This window comes from Melanostigma gelatinosum (genome assembly GCF_949748355.1).
Source record: "Melanostigma gelatinosum genome assembly, chromosome: 20".
In the NCBI taxonomy this organism is placed as follows: domain Eukaryota; kingdom Metazoa; phylum Chordata; class Actinopteri; order Perciformes; family Zoarcidae; genus Melanostigma; species Melanostigma gelatinosum.
In genome coordinates this window covers 12,985,492-13,006,698 of record NC_136653.1, presented here as the reverse complement: position 1 = coordinate 13,006,698, position 21,207 = coordinate 12,985,492, and the positions used below count along the sequence as shown (strand labels likewise).

General features: G+C 41.9%; 1 protein-coding gene across 4 annotated transcripts in view; it reads right to left on the bottom strand.

Annotated features, from left to right (window-relative positions):
* eya1 (EYA transcriptional coactivator and phosphatase 1) overlaps positions 1 to 21,004 on the bottom strand; it is a 59,802-nt gene extending 38,798 nt beyond the window's left edge. For 2 of the 4 annotated variants that reach the window (XM_079292486.1, XM_079292487.1), the window contains exon 1: positions 20,976 to 21,003. The gene's annotated coding sequence lies outside the window, so the exon portion shown is untranslated. Of the gene's footprint in view, positions 1 to 20,975 lie in introns of all 4 variants that reach the window. The other 2 variants (XM_079292488.1, XM_079292489.1) reach the window with 2 other exon arrangements.
* Between the last annotated feature and the right edge of the window lie 203 nt (positions 21,005 to 21,207).

Sequence of the window (21,207 nt, the reverse complement as noted above, 5' to 3'; positions counted from 1 at the left end):
ACTAGTGAGTGTCTGAGGAAGAGGGAAAAAAAAGAGAGAGAGAGGGAGAGAGAGCGAGGGAGAGGGAGGGAGGGAGGGAATGAGGGAGGGAGAGGGAGGCTGCTGCCGTTTTGAAAAAGCAGAAAAGTTGCTCGGTGCTCTCTCACAGGAAGACTTTGGCTCTGGAGGAGGCACGGGGGAGCTGTGCCTCACACCAGCTCCCCATATGTCATCCACTCACAGCTTGAAGCAATACGGCCCTCTCCAGATCCTATCAGTTGAGACTAAAGACAATGAAATGTCAGATCTCTCCGCCGGCCTGCTTGCCCACTGGAACACCAAGGCACACTAGAACACTAGCACCCCAAGGCCCAACACACACACACACACACTTTCTCTCTTGTTTTTGTTATGCTCTTCTTTTTTTCCTCCCACAAACCACATTTTTTTTGCCCTCTCCTGTGAGTCTTATAGGTCGCTGCAGGACTTCTCTTTGTCACAGAGGGACTTCTGAGGGTAAACAAGGGCTTAGCGTCATTAGCTTAGGTGATGGGAAGCCGGAGGTTTTAACAGCAGCCCGAGTGGCTCTGCTCTGTCCGTCTCCACGGCAGTCGAGTGGAAGTCCTCCGTCAACACGTGCACACCACGTCTCTGTGTGCAAGGTAATGACTGCCTTCTGTCTGCTCCAGGTTATTATTTCAACTGCGCGAAGCCGCTATGGTACACAAGGCCACGCTGCTACTGATGAGCTCAAACTGGTGATTTATTCAAGCTGGTGATGAGGCTCGCACAGCTTTTTGCTTCAATATGTCTACTTCTTTCCCAAGAATATCAGTTCTGCGTAATGAACGGCTGAGAGGTCAACGGACCATTTGAACGTTGTTTAACTTCCACATAATAAAACTGTGGGGCGAAATACCGACTGTAATACTGAAAAATGATTACCTAAGAAAGAGGAAACCATACATTTACTGTGGTAAAGAGGTGGTGACAGAAGAAGAACACCCACGGCTAGAAGAATAGCAGACTGTGTTAGCGGTGTGTGTGTGCTGCTTGTGCGTTACCTGCTAGTCAGCGGGTGACAATAAGAAATAAAGAAAGGTGGCCTGTTGCTAAAAGAGCAAAATTCGAGTTCACAACCCGTACTGAAAGCAGGTCAACACACAACCTCTGCAGCAGTCGTCAACAAGGAGCTGACAGAAATAGATTCGAGCTGCGCCGCTCCTGATTTAAATACACTGCAGCGCCGGTGTGGACGAGCTCGAAATGCAAGCGCTACTTCCTTTTCCAAAACCGACTGCCCACAGGTAAACAATATCGAAGCAGTTTGAAAATATATTGCACGCCGAACAGGTTCTTGATAACTCGATTGACGAATAGATGCTTGGGGACTCTCAAGTAGCTGTTCCTAATGGCGGAGGGGTACACATGACAATTGAGTTACGGCATTTACTCTGTCACTCTCTGTTTCAATAAGCAGCTGCACAAAATTAGTTTGAGATGTGATTTTGCAAGTGAGTTATTTTCAAATTGCACAGTATAATTACCCGGAGTTGTTTACGCCTCAACGACCAAACTCACATTTTCCTCGGCCTCGCCTGCATGCAGCGCTGTATGGTGAGTTATGAGTCAAGGCTCCAATCAGCAGCCATAGCAGCTTCACTGGTGATTGCCATGTTCCACGGTATTCAATGAAAGGCTGGTAAATGCAAAACAATCCCATAAAATGTAGGTTCAACTTTTGATTTGTCAAGCTGTTGAGTTGTTGGGGTCGAGAATGACGCATTTGAACGCGCCATTAAGCTTTATTCTGCAGTAAAAAGCAGTCACATAATAAAATATTACATTTTAAGAGGCACTAAGATGCATTCGACATGTAAAAACCTCATTAGATGCACACATTAGAACGCTATAATGATATTCTCTGCCACTATAAAAACAGACATATATAGCCTAATGGAGTCGTTCTACATCTTCCAAATGGAAGCTTAACATAAGATGCACTGATAGTGTTCGACAGACATCGTCTCTGAAACGTCACTTGCCAAAAACTATATCAAGTGAGAAATTTGAGACGTGGGCTAAGATTAAATGTGAAGCCGTTCTTTATTGAGGATTATCTTGATGGGACTCAATGGTTCTCATGTGGGGCTGCAGGGATGCCTGCCTGCAATTTAGAGTGAAGAGAGATCTGCACTGTCCTCCGCTGCCAACAGGTTATCCACTCAGCTTCTCACACACATGAAAATAGACTCACTTCCAAATGGCCGATTCTGTTTTTAAGATAACGAATGGGTGGTTAATGCGCGTCTAACTGGAATCCGAGTGCTTTGGAAAGCTTCAGATCCTAAACTGCTGTGAGTTTTTTCCTCCGTTGGTCCACAAAAGGGGAACATCTCGGTAAAGCCAGTTTGCTTATCTTGACAAAGAATACATAAACAGAGTGAAAGGTGCAGGAGCGGTGTGACAAGGGATCAAATGGTACGGATGAAACAAAATGCTAACACCCTGGTGACACAGTTGCAATATTTTCATATATGCGTATGCTGCAAATTTGTTTTGGGTAGAACTACTACAGTGTTGATACAATGTCACACATTGAGGGGGATCAAGTTCCTTTTTTTTTGACATAAGTCTCAACAGAGCGTTACACTCCAAACCTTCCCCCAAAGAGGGAAATCTGAACTTAGGATAACTTTGGAAAAAAATAACAGTTTTTATATATTTACACAGGCATTACTAGGTGAAGTGTTCACCTATTAACTAGGGAGAAAATACAAAAAAAACCTTAACTACACAAGCCACCCGTCCTACAGCCTTGCCCCTGACACAAGAGGGACATTAAGTTTGCTGGATGGCAATTTGTCAAAGAGCTCTGTAAGTGCTAGGTATTGGATATTCCCCGAGTTATTCAATGTGCATAGCTTCCTGTTGAAAATAACCGAGCTGCACAGAGTGACATATCCTTGGTAAAGCAAAGCAGCACTGATGGCCAAGGGGAAATTCAAGATCATTTCCAACACTGTTCCATTCCTCCTCTGTTCCCCCCTGCTTGTGTTTTCATGTGAAACTCTGTCACACTAACTTAAAAGCAACTCGCGTTGCAACAACAACAGCCATAGCAATCAAAGCAAAAAAAAAAAAAAAAAAAAGCAACCAACATAATCATTTTGAGGCCCAAAAAACATGTTACCTTGAGTTTAAGATGTCTACATGCAGTAGTCAAGTACAAACAATACAACATTAACTCATCTGTCTGCCAGGCTTTCATTTAACTCAAAAGGAAATCTTTGATGATGACAAGTTGCCGCCACAAAAAAGGTTTCGACAGCGCAGACAGATAATTTTGAAGTCCCTCAAGGTAAATTAGTAGCGAGACAAGTGCTTTCAAGTGGTGAATGAAAGTTTCGAGTGAAGCCAGAATTCCTTATAAACAAACATCGGGTCGGCCCGCCTTGCCGAGGAGCAGCGATAAAAGTAAACACAGCATACCTCGACATGAAAATACAGTGGAGCTTTCCTCCAATAAAAGCCAGGAACAAATGAAATGGTTAACCTCAGCGGACGTCAAAAACTTAGATTGAAAGAGTGACCTTCTTGTTGTAGCTATTGGCTCCATGGGGGGAAAAAAAGAGAGAGAACATTCTTAGAACGAAGAAAAAAAGATCCGTTTGTATAAAATATAGGAAGCACACTTAAGCACAGGACTTCAAAATTTACACAAGTGATTTCTTGTGTTATTATTGTGTTAAGAAACCCAGTGCATGCTGAGTAGTATTTGATTAAAGAACACTCAGCGGACACATTTATCCAAGCATACGCCATGAGACACACGTTGTACTTTATGACTGGGGAAGCACACCTGGAGAAAGTCTATGAGGACCCCGAAAATCCTCAGACAGACACTTTATTGCTCTCCAATGGCCCCAAACAAGCCAAACAAGCACACTTTAGAGACCTATTACTCAGAATGAGACATCACTATGGCTGGAAGTATCACCGCGGGCATTACACTTAAAATATATAGCCTGTTAAAAGAGAATAATAAGAGTAAATTCAGCTCAATGAGTCACATATATATTTTGAGATGTATGTCTTCCATATATTCCGATCGATAAGAGATTTAGGAAAGGCAAAATACGCACTTCAGTGGGGGCAGACATCTTTTTATAAAAGAAAAGTCTCTCCTCATTCAGACTTCAACACAAACATGTACACGTGGGTACAATTCCTATAGATATTATATTCCTATAGTTATAATGCAACAGTAACTGTAGTGTTCTGGTCAGCTAGGCATGTGTGATTCCCAGCAGATGAAAACTTGTGGCAAAAAACACATTTTTTGAGCTTTGTGAGGCAATTCAAAAAAATGTAATTCACTAAACAGAGCAGATTTCAGCAATACGATATTATCATAGTGCTGATTTACACCACATATGATTATCAATGTAAAAATTCTGACACAATATATGGACGTTCTACAAATTAATTTGACTTGCCTTTATTGAATCAATAAGCTAAACTACAATAAACTAAATATCTATGATCGAATGCTGTCGAATACACAATTAGAGATTTGCTTCATTTAAAAATGACAGTATTTGTTGTTGATTCCTTTTATGTTGAGCTGCTTTTGTCAGCCTCATTAGTGTGTCACCAAATTGGATGTTGGATAGCTTAACTTCACTGGTGCATTTTGAAATGATACAAAAATAAATGTTTGCAGTCTGTTAAATAGACAGACAGGTTCACTGGATAGATCATAATACAGTATGTATTTGCCTGCTCTTTTTCCTAAAAGCCCGGCAATTTGATAATTTGCAAATAGACCGAAAACATTTAGATTTAAAAATCATTCGCAGTTCATTCTTGTAAATTGAAACAAGCCATCTTCTGCCTCCTTTCCCTAATTTCGTAGCTGAAAACTTGCGGCTTACTGTGATTGCAAACACAACTGCTGAGGAACCAAGTTGAGCATATATCAGTGATAGTTGATAGTTACAGGTTGTACTAAGGATGGAGGGTGTGACTTTCCGGTAGTAATCTGGTATTCTGGTTTAAACACAGAGCCTCGTCAGCGACGGCACTAAATCTAAGTCAGCTGCACCCTAAAATACCAATATGTTTGGTAATAAATTTCCAGCACCCCTCTAATGGCAGCATTTGTCGGGGCTGCCCCAACTGTCCGGGACGGCTTCTGACTTGCGCAACCCAGGCGGCCAGAAATGTGGCACTCCCCGTCTTCTCCACAGCTGCCTGCCCAGTTGGGCCCAGGTCATCAGCAGGCTCGTAGTGGGTCTGGTCCATTGAGGAAGGAGGGGCTGGTCATCACTGGGAACTTATGATCTCCCCACCACCAACTCCCAACGGGTTGGAGAACAAATGCAGAGGTTATAGACTTAACTTCTGCCTTGCGACACCCCCCCTCCCCCCTCAGGCTGACTGCCTGTTCCTGTACCCCCCCCTAACCCCCAACCCCCTGAGTCCCTCACCAAACCCCCACTCGTCCCGCCACAGTGACACTTGTGAAGCCAGGAGTCCACATAACAAAAACACATTAGGCAAATGTCTGGGGTCAAACGTCTGTTTGAATTGGCCAGATGAAAGCCACTTAGATTGGGTCTGTGCCATTCTGCTCGGAGACTAACTACAGTTACAAAAGAGGCCGTCCTGTGCGAGCCAGCGGTTTGTCTCACTGACAGAATATGCTTCCACATTCAAGTTCTGATACCGTCCGTGCCAAAGGAAGAACAAAAGAGCTCGCACAAGGCTATTTAAGCCCGGGGTATTACCAATCAGCCATCTATCCCTACATAAATACAAAAACAAATACTACAGACCGGAAAAATAACTTATATTTAACCTACATCCGCATTTGTTCACTAAGAGGCAAGTGCGAGCTAACACAGCAGGGTTTATTTGCAGCGATGAATGGGCATTCCCATTGGACACCGGTTTTCAGTAATTTTAAACTCCTGGACAGACTTAACAGCTGGGCTTATCCGTCTCCCCGACCTCCTTCTGCATGCGCCGAAGCTCAGATTAACTAGGCACCAAATGTCACTCATTTTATAGAACGGCAGGAAACATGCTGAGCCGCACAACTTTTTCACAGCCTTGAGGACAGTGTGAACTATTAGCAGCTTACCGGAACCAGTGGGTGCCTCCAATCATATCAGAGGGACTTGCAGCATGACAAGAAGTTCCAAAATAACCGATGGGCTAATCACAGTTTAAGACTATGCGAGGAGAGTGCTGACGTATATGCTAATACCAAACCCCAAAGTACCTCTCGGTGACTTCTGTGCATGTGTCTGGTACTTGTCGCTGCAGTCATCGTGAGTAACGGAGACAGCCTTTCATTTATTGTTTTCACTGGAGCACTACTGCTGCACTATCAATATCCAATGAGCAGGAAGAGCTGTCCAAGTTACTTTACAAATTAGAAAAAACAAAGACTGCATCGTCCGACTGAGGAAGCCACTAACAGTTGGGTTATAAACCCAGTAGGAAATAACAAATACAACGGTAATTCGTGGAAAGTAAACATCAATTCTCTCCGTCCCAATCCGGTGTAATTGTAACGCCGGTCCACTTTCTTGAGAGCAAAGACTTCGCAGCTTCCCGATGCAGTTCATTTGGACAAACATATCATTGTGAAAGACATCAGTAGAACCGACTGGACCAAATGATATGCCAACTTTCCATGTTTGTTTCCTGCTGATGTGTTTGGAACAGCAGTGGCCCTGCTAAAAGGTGACTTCCTCCACGAGGAAATGGAATTTGCAATGCACTCCTCACAGCACACTCTCCCTTTGTACTGAAAATATGTTGCATCTCATCTCGCTAGAACTGCTTTAAGCCATATGAGGGAGAAGAGTCGACTAGTTTACAGTTTTCTATAGCAGTAACCCACATATTGGTACAATATTGCTCTGTTTGAATGGAAGACCGAGTGCTATTAGAGACCGACTAATGCATGGTGCTACTGAACAATTTAAGAAAAATGTGCTTTTTGCTGCAGTAAAATAAAAGAGATTATCAGCAACAAAAGCAAAATGTGAGAGAGAAAAAAGCATATACTGACAAGTCAGTTTATAACTTTGTTGTCTGTGTCCTTTCCGTGAATTACTCCGCCGCTCGAAGTTTTTCCCGTAAATGTTTCATCTTCTTTTATCGGAATATTTGTTGCAAAGCAGCATTACTGAAGGTGCAATTCAAGGAGGAAGTAACAAACGGACTTAGGTCGGTGAATAACCACAACAGTGGCGGTAAGAGTGAGCATGGTGCTGGAAATGTATTGACAGCTCACATTTACGTGCATTAAAAAGCTTTAAAGACAGCCGTGATTGATTGTTAGTTAAGTTAATGTATCGAGTCCATAAACTAAATAGATTCCTATTGATACCCCACCTCTTTTAAAAGTCCATCTATCATCTGGCCTCTTTAAGACTTCTCTGTGGACACGAATGTTTCTTACCGTGTCTACATTTTGTTATCAAGAAGCCATAATGTTTTACATTTTGACATATACTTTTAATCCGGCAACAACTGCAGGTCTTGAACTGAACCGTGACAATGTTTGTAGGGTCGATATGAAACAATTGTAGCCACGTGTTTGTAAGGGTAGCAGTGGGTATGAGAAACTAGAGCTATTGATATTACAATATACGTTATGTGGACTAAAAGTCAAAGACAGATTTTCAAATCGGAGGCAAATGTGCTGCAGCTGCCAAATGCCTGAAGGGAGATCTTTTCCTGAACTCTGTTCTTGACACCTTTGGTAATTAATGCGGCTGTTCAACCCTGTGAATCAGAGATAAATGATCTCTTCAATAAGGAGGGTTTCCTGATTAACCTTTTGCTAAAGACGCACACGGTGAGGGAGGACGTGATGAACTGCCAAGGACCTCTGATGATGATGCATGCGAATCATCAATACCAGCAGCTCCGTACGGCTTTGCGGAACACACGAACTGAACCGCAACAAAGAAATTCCGGTCATCCGGGGCATTGCCTGTGACTCCACAGTAAACATTACGTTTTTGTTACTAGGATCCGCTTCAGGAGGCGGAAAAAAACAGGAGAGAAGAGTGTGAAGCCGTCTTCCACTTGACTTTGTGACTCAACTCCTGAAGCCCCAGGTGTTGTTTTTATGTTCTCAAAACATCCAGACAAACGTCGAGCAGACTTCCAGTCCGTCAAAAACACATGAGGTGTTCTCTCTTCTAGAGGAATGAATAAAATAGTTGGTACTGCTTTCTGTGCCTACTCGTAGCAGCTAGATAGACCTATAAATAGCTCCGCAGCCTGCCATGGAAACAAACAACCGCCTAGCCTCGGATCAGTTACAGGAGTAGCAACTTTTTTTATAGGTCACGAAAACTTCCAGTTGCCTTGGAAACAATGTGGAAGAATAGAGCACTTTTTGGACACAGAACAGGTAATACTGGTCAGGGCAATTAGAGGGCCCATTCTGTTGAATAGGAGTTATCTGCGAGCCGGCTCGGGGTAATTGAGGGGTTTGCTCATTCACCGGCCACCAACTGTTCTGCTCATGCTGCACCTGGGCCGAGGCACCTTGAACGGCTCACAATGGAAAGAAATGCGTGTTTGTTTTCTGTTAGCCAGTGGGAGGTATCTGGTGGAAATCTGCCAATCGGACGGGACTGGTGGTTTAACAGAAAGCCACTATCTGATTATTGATTTCCATTTTGCCGTTGATAATATTGTTAATTCTGCAGCCAAGTGGAAAGCAAACGATCCATTTGACTACAATTGTGTCCAGAACTCTCTTTCTGCATGTTATATAACAGCAATTTATGTCTCTGGCAGCTTTGTATTATTTATGCACATCAAAAGCTTCAATATTCAGTTTTTTTTGTCTTTATATTCTTCCTCTGCAGCCTCTTTGAAGGTCCTTTGTTTCTGCATTTGTTGCGGATACCAGACTACAACATCCAGCACATCTGGATCAAACTCTTCCTGTACCTGTTACTAAAATCCAACCTACATTCACAGCTGTGACTCTCGGAGCAGCTTGGCCCATCCATTGCATGATGACTATGCAATTTACAAAATGACAAGCTAGCTGAAACCCTGCCCTAAAGAAGCCCCAGACTCTGCCTGCATTATTAATCAACTATTGATGAAGGCCTGATAAATGCACTCGGCTCACCATCCCAATGACATTCTTGACTCCTGCCCTCGGCCACTTCTCTGCCAGCCCATATATTTCTGTCAGTTGATACAAACGTTTGGAAGATGTGAAATGTGCTCATTTAAATCACAAAGGGTATAATTGTTTCCAACAACGTATCAGCTTACATATCTCAACCATACTGCTATCTCTCTTGCCCGGGAACGCAAATAAGCACATTTCCATGCCAGCTAATTACAGTTTCACACTGTGTGACATTCGACAATCTTCCCCTGTTCTGTTGGCCAGCCACCAAAGTCTTCTAATGTGCTCACACAAGGGGAATCAACATGCCAACCTGATGGAGGTATACAAATATCAGCAGAGAATTACAGGCAGCATTTTGATTACTTCTCTGCCTTTTAGGTATTAATGTAAAATTCATCAGGCTTCAAGAAACTGGAGAGAACATTGTTTTCAGAATGCCAAAACTGTGACAGGCTCTCTTTTAACAAAGTGGACAAGCCTTCTATGGAAACTGAAGCGTATTGAAAGCACACCAGGGAATGCATAGTACCCGAATGGTTTGTGGTGACGCTAAATAGCAAAAATAATGCACGTTATCTCATGACAGTCAAGCACTCCAGCAGCCCTTCAGGCTGACCTCTGGGCCTGGTCGTCCATATCTCCACCACATCACCTCTAGCAGCTGCAGAGCACTTTATAAATTGCACCTTGAAACAAAAGGGAAAAGGTGATGAATTGAAAAAAAAATGTTTCTCCCGTTCGTGCATTATTAATGCAGCCTCTCCCTCAAAATCGGCCCGGCGATAAATAATTAAAATTAATCTCATTATGGAAGTTTTCATTATAGGATAATTTAATTAAATGAAAGCCCAAGGACCTCAGAGGGGCCTGGAGCCACTAGGGCCCCATGCCCTGCTCCTCTAATGGGTTTGAGGACAGCAGAGTGCACTGGTAATGCACAGGAGCACATACATTATTTAATGGATCCCACTAAGTAAGGACAGATCAATGATAACTTGTCATCTCATCAATATGTTGAAAGCATTCCAGAGCCCACTGCGGGACAAATCCCAAAAACTGGAATAGAAAAAATATCTGCACACACGCGCACGGAAAGCCCAACACACATGAATAAAAAGCACGTGCACATTTAGTGTGCGCCGAGCAATGTCACGGGCCGTCATTGGAGGATGCGGCTATGAATATTCTTTGTCTGGGCGTATTGAAATGCAACACCAACCAGAGGATGCCTGTGCATTGTACTGATGGGAAAGCAGCGGTGGGCCGGAGGTTTGAAGGATGAAGGGAAAACGACTTTTTTTTTTGTCTGTTGCCTACATTCCAGTTCAGGTCAAACATGCTTCTGCAAACGGTGAAGGGTACAAGGTGTACATCTGATACCAAACAATAAATGATGTCGGAGTCAAATGGCAGCCATTAAATACTTCTTGGTTGAATGAGAGGAGGGGCCCGAAAGAGGAAGACTGTCTTGTCTCCAGGAGCACTTAAGCACTCTAATTATCACACAGCAGCAGAAGATGCACACTTCTAGCTCACATTGAGACGCCTTCAGCTGCTTTCCCACCACACCGGGGTCAAGTTCTTGGCTACTTACAATACAATAATATATAAAATGTACATGTCCATAATAGATACTCGACTATTAACTTAACAAACTCTCAAGAGCTGCATTATGTTTAGCCCTCTCTACAATATGCCACATTATGCGTTATTAGACTCTGCTGTTATTGCCAGACTCCTACAAATTAAATGAATTCCATTATTACGCTTTAAAAAAAACATTGTGGGAAGCGTGCGATAATGAAGAACATATGCGACAAGACTCGCATTAGAATGCACAAAATCTCTCATTATGTATATGCACGTCAAGCCTTCATTTCAAAGAGGAAATCTTTAACATAAACATTAGCATTTCGTGAAAACAACTGAGTAATTAGTTTAGGGCATAATAAGCTGGGGGGTAGGCACACAATGTAAGAAAGCATTCTGGCTTTAAAATGAATAAAAATTGATTGTGTCCCAATAAAAAACGAATTGGCGGAGTGTTAACTGGATTCCACATAAACGTCTGTAGCAGTCCCTGGCCGCTTTATTGTGTGCTAATGCAATAGAGAACACTTAGCAATAAATGCTCCTCTCTGATGAGCTCACAGAGGCTTTCCAAGATGGCCTGATGAAATTGTAAAAATTAGATTTGAGCTAGCTGCTAATGACTCCTAAAACAAAGGAAAATCTCTAAATAGAATTAGCCTGCCCTCTTCTTCTCTAAATACATCATATGTAAATTACTGTCATTCGGAGAAATATGCTTGCCTGGAAGGTAAAGCCTTCATTAGAGATCTCAGTGGGTTTGGGACTCGAAGAAGAACTCCTCCAGGACATTTAAAAAGTTTGAGTGCTGAGAGAACGGTAAAGGTATTGTTCATTCATGGCAGCAGATCAGCGATATGGCTTAGAAATCTATTTTTTATTATTCTTTTTCAAACCAACATGGATTTTGTTCTGAAGCCGAGGGCATAGATGCTGTGAGACTCAAATACGGAGTGTGCAAACAATGTTGTCGTTGTCATCCATATTTTTTTGTGTATAATTTGAAATCCATTTGTGCTCAATATATTTCAGCCAAGTCAATGAGAAATTTCTGAAAAATTGCATTCTCACATATACTATCCTCAGTGGATCAGTCTCAGTGACAGGTATCCAATAAAGACAATTAAATGAATAAAGTCTGATACATAATGGCAGTCACATTAACCATTAAGTGCATATATTTTCATTTTAAACTTTGAACAGGTATTTTGTTTTCTGTGTTTTAATAGCTAACCTATTTGCATTTCATTCGTAAAAGTATTTTCTTAATCATCATAAACTTAATTTGTGTAGATACAATCTTACAATTCATACATTCTAAAAAGTCTGAAATACAGTACATTGTCATTAAACAATACAATTCGGTAGATGGAGACAAACATTTTCTAACTCCGTCATACAGATTGCTCCGAGATAAACACCACAACTTCGTCAACTTAAAGGTTCACCGGTGTTTTGCGCAATTCTTAAAAGCAATTATTTGCCCCTCTGGAGAAGCCGCCACTTAACCACTCAATGACGATTCACGCTCCCCTCTACTGTTTGTATATGTCAAGAAAAACAGACATGTATGACAACTTTGCAGGAATTACGCACCAATTAAACAGGATGAGCGGTGTTTGCAGGAGCTGCTCAACTGTTTCCTCATGCAAACAGAGGACCTGCCAGTTGCCTAGCTTCAGGACACAGCCCTTGTGTGTTCCTACCAGGTAGGTAATTCACTTATCCGAACCATTGTTCTCTGTTCATCCCTTCTGAATCACACGGCTTTGCCATGAGATTTGCCCAGCTTTAGGTAAAACCTCCACCGACTATAAACACAGACCTCACACGGTTTCCCAAAGATAAAACCGTGCAGAATGTTTAGTGACCCGAAATGTCAATAATAGTAGAAATCGCTTGAATACAAATTGCATTGTCCACACCATACAGCACATAACTGCATGGTAAACTGCTCTAATCCAATGGACTGTCAACAACATTTCATATTTATACAATTGAGAGGAAAAGCAGAATATTGGATTCATTATGCAGCCAGAATGATTGCTGGACACATGTCTGCATGGCAGCAATTGAGACTGTGCCTGCGTGGTGGTGAAGTCTGAGTGTTTTCTGAGGGTCTGACAGGAGGATCACACATGGAGCAACAGCCAGACTGCAGCTGTGGGGTATTTCCACTGTCCATAAGCACCTACCTATTAATGGGCTTAAAGGAACTCATAATAACTCAAATGTGACAAACTGTTACTGCACATTTGGTAACTCTTGCATGCAATTATTTCTCCTCAAACTAAATGCAAGCAGACTTTCTACATTGTATTCCCTGTTCCCCTTTGCTGTATATACAGTATAAGAGGAAACAAATCAGGTATGGGTGAAGGCAGAAAACAAGGCAACAGTAAATTATATGTGTGTGATGTCCCAAGCTCACTGCAAACTAAGCTATGTCCACTTATGATATGCACTGTGGGTTCCACATTTGATGTATCTGCATAGTTATTCGGGCCCCGATGTTCTTGAAAGAGTCAAGCAGCGGATTATTGTAATTGAAAGTCCATACTGCGACAGAAATAACTGTTCTCACACAGGGGCTAGACCCACTGGTGCCTTTTGCTGTCTGTTGGCGAGAACTAAATATATTTTGTGCATTCTGTATGGCATTCCACTCGAACGCATACGCGCCAGTAGTTAACAGTGTATGAGAATAAATAGCTTTCTCAGCCAAGCCTTGAGACATGTCAAAGATGGGTGCACATGTATGTGATTGGTTTGCTTGTCGAACAGCTTACTTAATACCTAAAGTACAGGAGCTGGTGTGAAGAAGTATTCATGTCAGTATCTTAATTCTGGCTTTCTATTTTTATCAGATTACATTCGTAAGAAGTCAGATGAACTCTGTGCTTATACATATTGACAGAGTAATAACACTTCTGGCAGAGCAGCAGGGCCTAATTTCTAAGGAGCCAGAATTATGTCACTCTGACCACCTGTTCCTCTGAAAAAAAAAAAAAAAAAAACATCGCTGGCCTTAAGTAGTTCCGGCACGCATCCAAAATGTGAACTTCTGAACCGGAGTGCTTACTTTCTCATTTGTGTAGAAGCAGGAGGCGGCGGCGTGTAGCAACAGCCACTCTAATTCCGTGGTGGTAGAGGAAGGGTTTACATAAGGGATGTGCTGTTCTGTGCCTGTCACTCAAAGCTGCCTCTGATTGGCAAACACAGGGTTGAGGCTGAAGCTGTCACCTAAAGGCTAATGAGAGATTAAACATCAGTAGCAGAAATGCGAAATATTGCAGTCCAGTAGTCCAGCAAGGAGTTCTCACACTTGCATCTGTAGAAATAAGCAGGAGAACGTTTCCTTATTGGGGTGAATGGGAATAGCGCTCATAATTAGAAGCGTATTCAAGGATTTTCTTTCTAGTCTTTTACAACGCAGCTGTAAAAAAAAAAAAAATAAAAAAACAGGAATGAAGCATTCTTACCAGTGCTCACTTACACGATCTATCAAAAATAGAAAATGCAATCATCTCAGGAAAGTCAGGTTTCATATATTAATAATTGCTCATGTATTCATTTTGACACTGGGGGGGGTCACAGAAACATTGGCTGAGCTCAACAAAACGAATCCTTTCTCTGTCAAGGGAAAAAAACAAAATGTTCTGCTGCTTACGCCATCTGTCTTCAAGACTAAGTTGCATTGCAGGTGTAGCACAAGTATACAGTATTTCTTTTGGACTGGAGCTCTAAAATAGCTTTGCAAGCATCGGTGGACCTCACACACAGCTGTGGTTTGGTGCTGCTTACATCATTGGAGTTTATGCCAATTTGCCTTTCTCCTATTTGCAGGGCGTTTGTCATGAATGAATGACACACATATAAATAGATGGAACTTGCCTTCACGGCCAATTAGCAGTTTGCCTACTCTGACTTGACAATAAAAGAGTAAAAATAGCAATAAATGTTTAAAAAGGGACAGTGTGTAGGCTCTGGAGGCATCCAGCAGTGTGGTTGCAGATCGCGAGCAATTGAAAACCCCTCCGCTCAAGTCGCCCTTTCCAAGACTTCGGTAACTCGAGCGGCCAAGTGCAAACGTTGTTCGCCTCGCTCAGAGGCAGTCCATACCGTGATAACACTGCTTAGAAACATCGGAAGTCGGCTGGGGTTACCACGGTTTTGCACTCTATACGGTCACGTTCCTGCAGTTTCACATGCGCATATGAGAAGTACGGTGGCCTTTCAGGTCAAAGTGAAAATATGAAAGGCATGGCTGTGCAACACGGTGGACTCTATGAAGAGAACCCGCTCCGAAACGAACAAAACATAATCATTTTTAGGTTCAGGTGATGATACATTAATGAAAACATAGTATATCGCATTTCTGCTACTATGAGATACCCCGAAATGCTACACACTGGCCTTTTAAAAAGAATATGAATAAAAAGGGTCTATCAATTTATTAAATGTCATGACTTCTTTGCAATGAAAATGATTTCCATTTTTTCAAGATAAAAGTACTTTAAATTTGGTTTATGACCACAAACACAGTTAAGAGGCGGAGTCAAACACCTATCAGGAGCTCCACAGGAAGAACCTGCATCGACTGCACAGGACTCCTGTTAAAACTAAAGAGGCTTCCTGAGGAAACGGGCCCAGCAGTGGTCATCGTGGGGAGCAGGGCACCCACTGTATACTGCGGTGGCTTGATGGAATCCGCTCGCACTAAAGGCCGATGTGCTGACAGTGGGGATAATGGTGGAGAGAGCTATTCCAGGGGTCCTGCCACTCAGTCTGCACGAGAGGCTGATAAGCCGCAGACACAGACCACCAGTGTCCACAAAGTGAACACTTCAGCGAAACCTGAAGTAATGTTTCAATCTGGGAGCAGCACAGGCAGAGACAGGCAGGCAGGCAGAAGAGGGCACTGTTTGTCCTCACTGTTACACACATTACAATACAGTGGTACAAGTATTTTTCACACAAATGGCATTGAAATACTCTTAGAAAGTATTATTTTCCGTGTGTAAAATATGACATAAAAAGAGGATAAGCACGTGGACTTCTGTAACAATGTCGGTCATCATACTCGAATTACAATGAATATTGACTAATTTCATTTTAGGATTATAGATAAATCTCTCTAAAACACTACATTAGGTCCATTCAAGGATCATAATACACCTACTGTATGAACGTATGAATGTGTGTGTGTGTGTGTGTGAATGCTGGAGCTGTGTGAAGAAGCCATATGCTTTGCTCCATTCGCTCCATGTGTTAAGGTGTCTATCATGTGTGAAACAAGCTTTCTTTTTTTTCTTTTTCTCTTCAGCCGTGCCTTTTTGACTCTGATGACATAATGCAGGAGAGGGGCGGGTGCTGGGGGAACCGTTCCCCACTCTTACTTTAATACACCTTTTTTTTTTTAAAACAGCAGCTTTTTCACACCAAGTTCAGCAGGAAGAAGTAGTAAAAAAAACGAAATGGGCAAGACCTACAGTATTTCATAATTAATAGGTAGCAGTGAGCGGAGAGCGGCCCAAGCTGACGTAAAAAGATCAACAACGTACAAGAGTGATCATTCATTCTCCAGAAAATTACCGATGAAAAAACCCGGAGCCGTATGTTATTCCTTTCGCAGCAACAAAAATCATAACAAATTTGAAATACGCGTCAAGCTTTTTATAATCTTTGATTGCTTTGCTGTGTTCGTACAGAGCTATACGATCTAATTTGTTACCGAGGTGGTCCCAGGCTCATACCAGGTCACCCACCTGCAAGCAGTACTGTAAATTACTTGGTGGCCTAATTGCCTCATTGCCTCGCTGTATTACTATAAACCACTAGTGCTGTGCTAACTCTATTGTCAGGTACTTAATCAAGGCCACGAGATTTATTTCCCTGCACCAACTCTGGGGACAACCACAAGCAGGGGCCTGAGTAATTGGATCTTTTTTTTTTTTTTTGCATCTAAAATTAACCACCTATTCTTAGTGAGAGCTGGGAGTTTGGAAATGATAACAATAATGATATCAAACCAATACCATATGAGGCCTTGCCTTTCATACCGGGAGTTGCATAATGCGTAATAGACCCAGATGTTGCTCGGACTGACCTTACCTGGGGGGGTACGGTGCCATTATGCCAATCAAACGCTGTAGCACTTGATCAGTCACAGGCCTTAAGCAGACTGGAGGAACTCAATTATTCAGTCTCTTACCTCACACGTATACGTACACGTAGCAACAGGCATTAAGGTTGTAGCACAATCCCTCCTGCACGGACCGACACGCAGGAAGTGACTACAAAACTACAAAAACTACAAAAAATAGACATGGAGATTGATGATAAATCAATTCTGTGAAAAGATATTTGGGTATAGGAAGTAAGAAAAGACAAGGAAAAGGCATTGAAATGAAGACATATAACAGCTTTTAGAGGTTAGATGGACTTTGTTAAGCAACAAACTGTATTCTGAGCGTGGATGAGCCGTATAGAGCTGCAAAGATTAGATGAATACAATACATTTTTCATGCAACAATGTCAGAAATTGCCATTTTTAGCCTCTGAAATGTATAAATTACCTGCTTTATATTTATATTATATTAAAATAAATATTTTTGAGTTTTGGACGGACAAAATAAGACATTACCTGGAACTTTGAGAAACTGGGATGGACATTTTCAGTATTTCTTACACTTTACAGACCAAACGATTAATCGAGAAAAAGAATAGCAGATTAACTGATTTTTATTTTTTTTAATGTAGTTGCAGCCTAATGAGCGGTTTCAAAAGAATACACTAAACATGCACCAATAAAATTTTTGAATATGTTTTCTCTTCAATTTCCTTCATTAAGAGCCTGTATATAGTACTTTGTAATATAACTCTTTTTGCCAGTGCAGCAGGCGAAGCAGTGCAGATGAGAGAAGAGTGAGCACAGAGCATGCAGAGGGAATGTGGTCTGTGTAAGGATGTCAGAAGCATAATGGCCAGCTGAGTCATAGGTTATAAAAAGCTGTCATTAGGGATTTCTGTCCTCAGCAGCTCATCACACAGGACCCGTGAATTATTATTACGCTGGAAACTCAAGTGCCCCGTTACTGAAGACCGCCTGGATTTCTGCACTTCCCTTTCCTCGGGCTTGTTTGATAAAAGAACAGCATTTAGTCTAATAAGAATCTATTTAATTAATGCGACTACTGTGGTAATTCTCTTATATTGGATATAACAAATGATACACCAACAGTGCAACTAATGAGGGCTTTTATACAATGAAAGTGTACAATCAGAGTGTTTGTATTATTAGGCTGGGCCTTGTATTTACTTTGCCCGCAGTCCAAATGACCACCTAATTAGCACTCAGCGTGCATTAATGAAGGACATTTTTATTATATTGCTTTTTTTTTTTTTTTTTTTTAAATACAGGCCAAAGAGCCAAGCCTAATAGCAACAATTTGGAAACTCTTATAAATACATTGCAGCATGATGTCGTGACAACATCATAGATCACACTTTATATCCTAAATTAAAGAACCCCTAAATCAGTCTCACTTCACCCCCCCCCCCCCCCCCCCCCCTCAGTTTTTGATAGCAAAGTCAATGCAAATCAGCTCAGGCATTTTTCCTCACTTTGTTTTGTTCTCAGTGCATGAAAATGGTTAAAAATCCCATGGGTCAGTGAAAATGATCCCTCCACTCCAGTCGCCTGCTCTAAGTCAGCCAAAACATTCCAGACATCAAAAGGCAGCGTTGCCTACCAAGGGCCATTTCAGTGTCCCAACCTCCATGGCCCAGGAGGACTTGGTTATTTGGATAAATTAATTTCTGGAGTCTGCCTGAGTTGCAAAAACAACCTCCTGCCTGACAGCAAATTAGTCTAACTGAAGAACGAAGAAAAATGCATAAGGTTAAAGAAAACACATGCTTTTTTTTCTTCTACCAAAAAATAGATTTTCTGTTTACCGACTGCTCTGCTGCGTTTATGTTTTTATATATCTTTAGAAAGTTTAATAAAAGCATACATACTATTGTTGAATACATCTGTAAAGCTGTCTGCTGGCAGGTGAGGAGTTTCAAAAGGCTGTAAACAAACACATGCTGTGTACAGTACACAGCTGACAGGCGGTGTGCTATAAAACAGGCTGCTGTAAAAGTTGAACTGTCAGTGGTGTTGAAAAAAGATATAACATTGAAGTCTCAAACATTCATAAAAGAGAGAAAAAATAAAAGAAAACTGTGAGCACAGACTGTGAAAAGGGGGGGGGGGGGATGGTTACGGAGGGAAAATTATGCAAACAGATGAAGACAATCCAGAATTAATGGTCCGCAACATTTTCAGGCACTCAAAGAGCTGTTCCAAGGACACCATAGGGGAGACTGCATGGCCCCAGTAATTGGAGGAGCATGTAACTTCAAAAGTGAGGAGAACAGACTGAAGAACTCTCCTCTGAAGTTGAGTCTTAAAGAAAACGTGAAGCACATGTACAGTGTTTAGGGAATCTGGTACATGTGTGAATACAACTTGTTCTGCTCATTGCTGCAGACATGATACATCGCAGCGCTCCCGCTGTGCTACCACACTTCTCTTTTTTTTTTTAAACGGGAATGAATTTCTGAACTCGAATCAGTGGGTCACAGCTGCTCCATCTCAGGTCGGTGACTGACAACACAAGATGCAGCAAAAGGGAGATCAAGATAGTCCACAGTTGTCAATAAAGACGTCCATAAAATATATCATTTCAGAGGACGTGAGATCACCCTGAGAAATTTACAAGATATTAAAATATAATGACCATAAGTCCAGGCCTTCAAATGTGAGGATTCTTATGCCTTATGTGATCTTAAACTGAATATCTGTGTCGCTAAAGCATGAACAGCAGTCTGATTACCAACACCTAGAGTCAGTAAACCTGACACTTAAGTACAATAGCAGAGATTACATTCAAATTCATCCATCCATTGTGACTACAGCACCACATGGTTTGTGCTACCATGGACCTCTAGTCAGAAGGGAGCCAATAATCAGCAGCCACCTCGTCATAACATTTAACCAGGTGCATAAATATGGCAGCTTCTTGAATTCACATTTAGCCACTGAAGGACCGTATTGATATTTGACAACTTGGTTCTGCGAGACAAAAGGAAAACATCCAATCAGGGAACCACCGTCTATACACAGTTGATGCTTACTCTGTGCCTTTTGCACTGGCAGAAGGCCTGCGTCTGCAACCATGGACTGTAATCATGACGGCATAACTTTGACATAACCTACACTTCAGTCTTGATGATGTGCTCCGGCTATATATCATTAAATCCAGAGTCGAGAGGAAAATGAAGACAAACGGTATCATTTTGGAATGGGAAAAGCAGAGGGGGAACACAATCTTTCCAAGGTCCTTTTGGTCTGAAGAGAAGAACACCATGCATGCTTGAGTCAATCCAACATACACTAACTGAGGAGAAAATGTCCATTTTTAACCTGCGATCCGTCACTGTCAGAGTGTGGTGCACAGTAAAAAGGAAATAATTAGACAAAGAAACGACTGCAGCCTGGGGCAGAATGAATGAGAGTAAAGCCGAGGTGCAACCGCTGTTAACTTAAGGCAAATGATATTTTGATAAATGTCCTGCATGCAACTTGAACTACCTGCATCGGCCTATTTCTGACAGTGAAAGCATGTTAGTCTTATGCTTGAGGGACAATGTCAGACAACACATGTTACAAACTACAGCACAATGCAAGTGCACTCGTTGGTCTACCGTGTGGTAAACAAAAGGCTTGTTTTGATGGAACAGCAACTGCATTATGCAGTATAAAACTTCAAAAACAGTGTTGATTACTTTTTGAGACTCAACTACTGGAAGACTGAATACACTGACGTAATTTACCCTCAGGAAGAGTAAACACTTGTTTACAACTGCAATTAAAATACGTATAAATACATGACTAACTTAAATAAATAAACAGTTAAGTTGTTTGTCCTATGAAAGCATTCATTTGCCAAGCTTTAATTTATCACCGCGGAGTGATACCTCTGCCACAGCTGTGATTCATATCGCAAGAGTTATCACTGTGACTACTGCTGCTGTCCTGTCCCCGCCCATATTGGGAATCACGCTGTCAATTCACCGCACGAGACAAACCAATTTGGCAACAATTGTTCCGTCAACTGAGAGGGAACGACTGACAGAAAAGTAACAAAAGTAGTCAAACGTTTCCTACCTTCCTGTATCACCGCGGTCACCGCATGCAACAAGTCTCTCCGTCCATAACCACGAAGTTTACCCGTCGGTTTCCTTCCCCGCTTGAAAATGAGTCCGTGACATGCACAGCCGTGACGAGGGGGGAGGAGGGGGGCATAAATGTCCCGCATAAATATGTTATCAATGTCCGAGATAAAAGCTCAATCGTTTACAAATGCAGGGAAGTCGGAAGGTTGCAGTGAATTGATGCG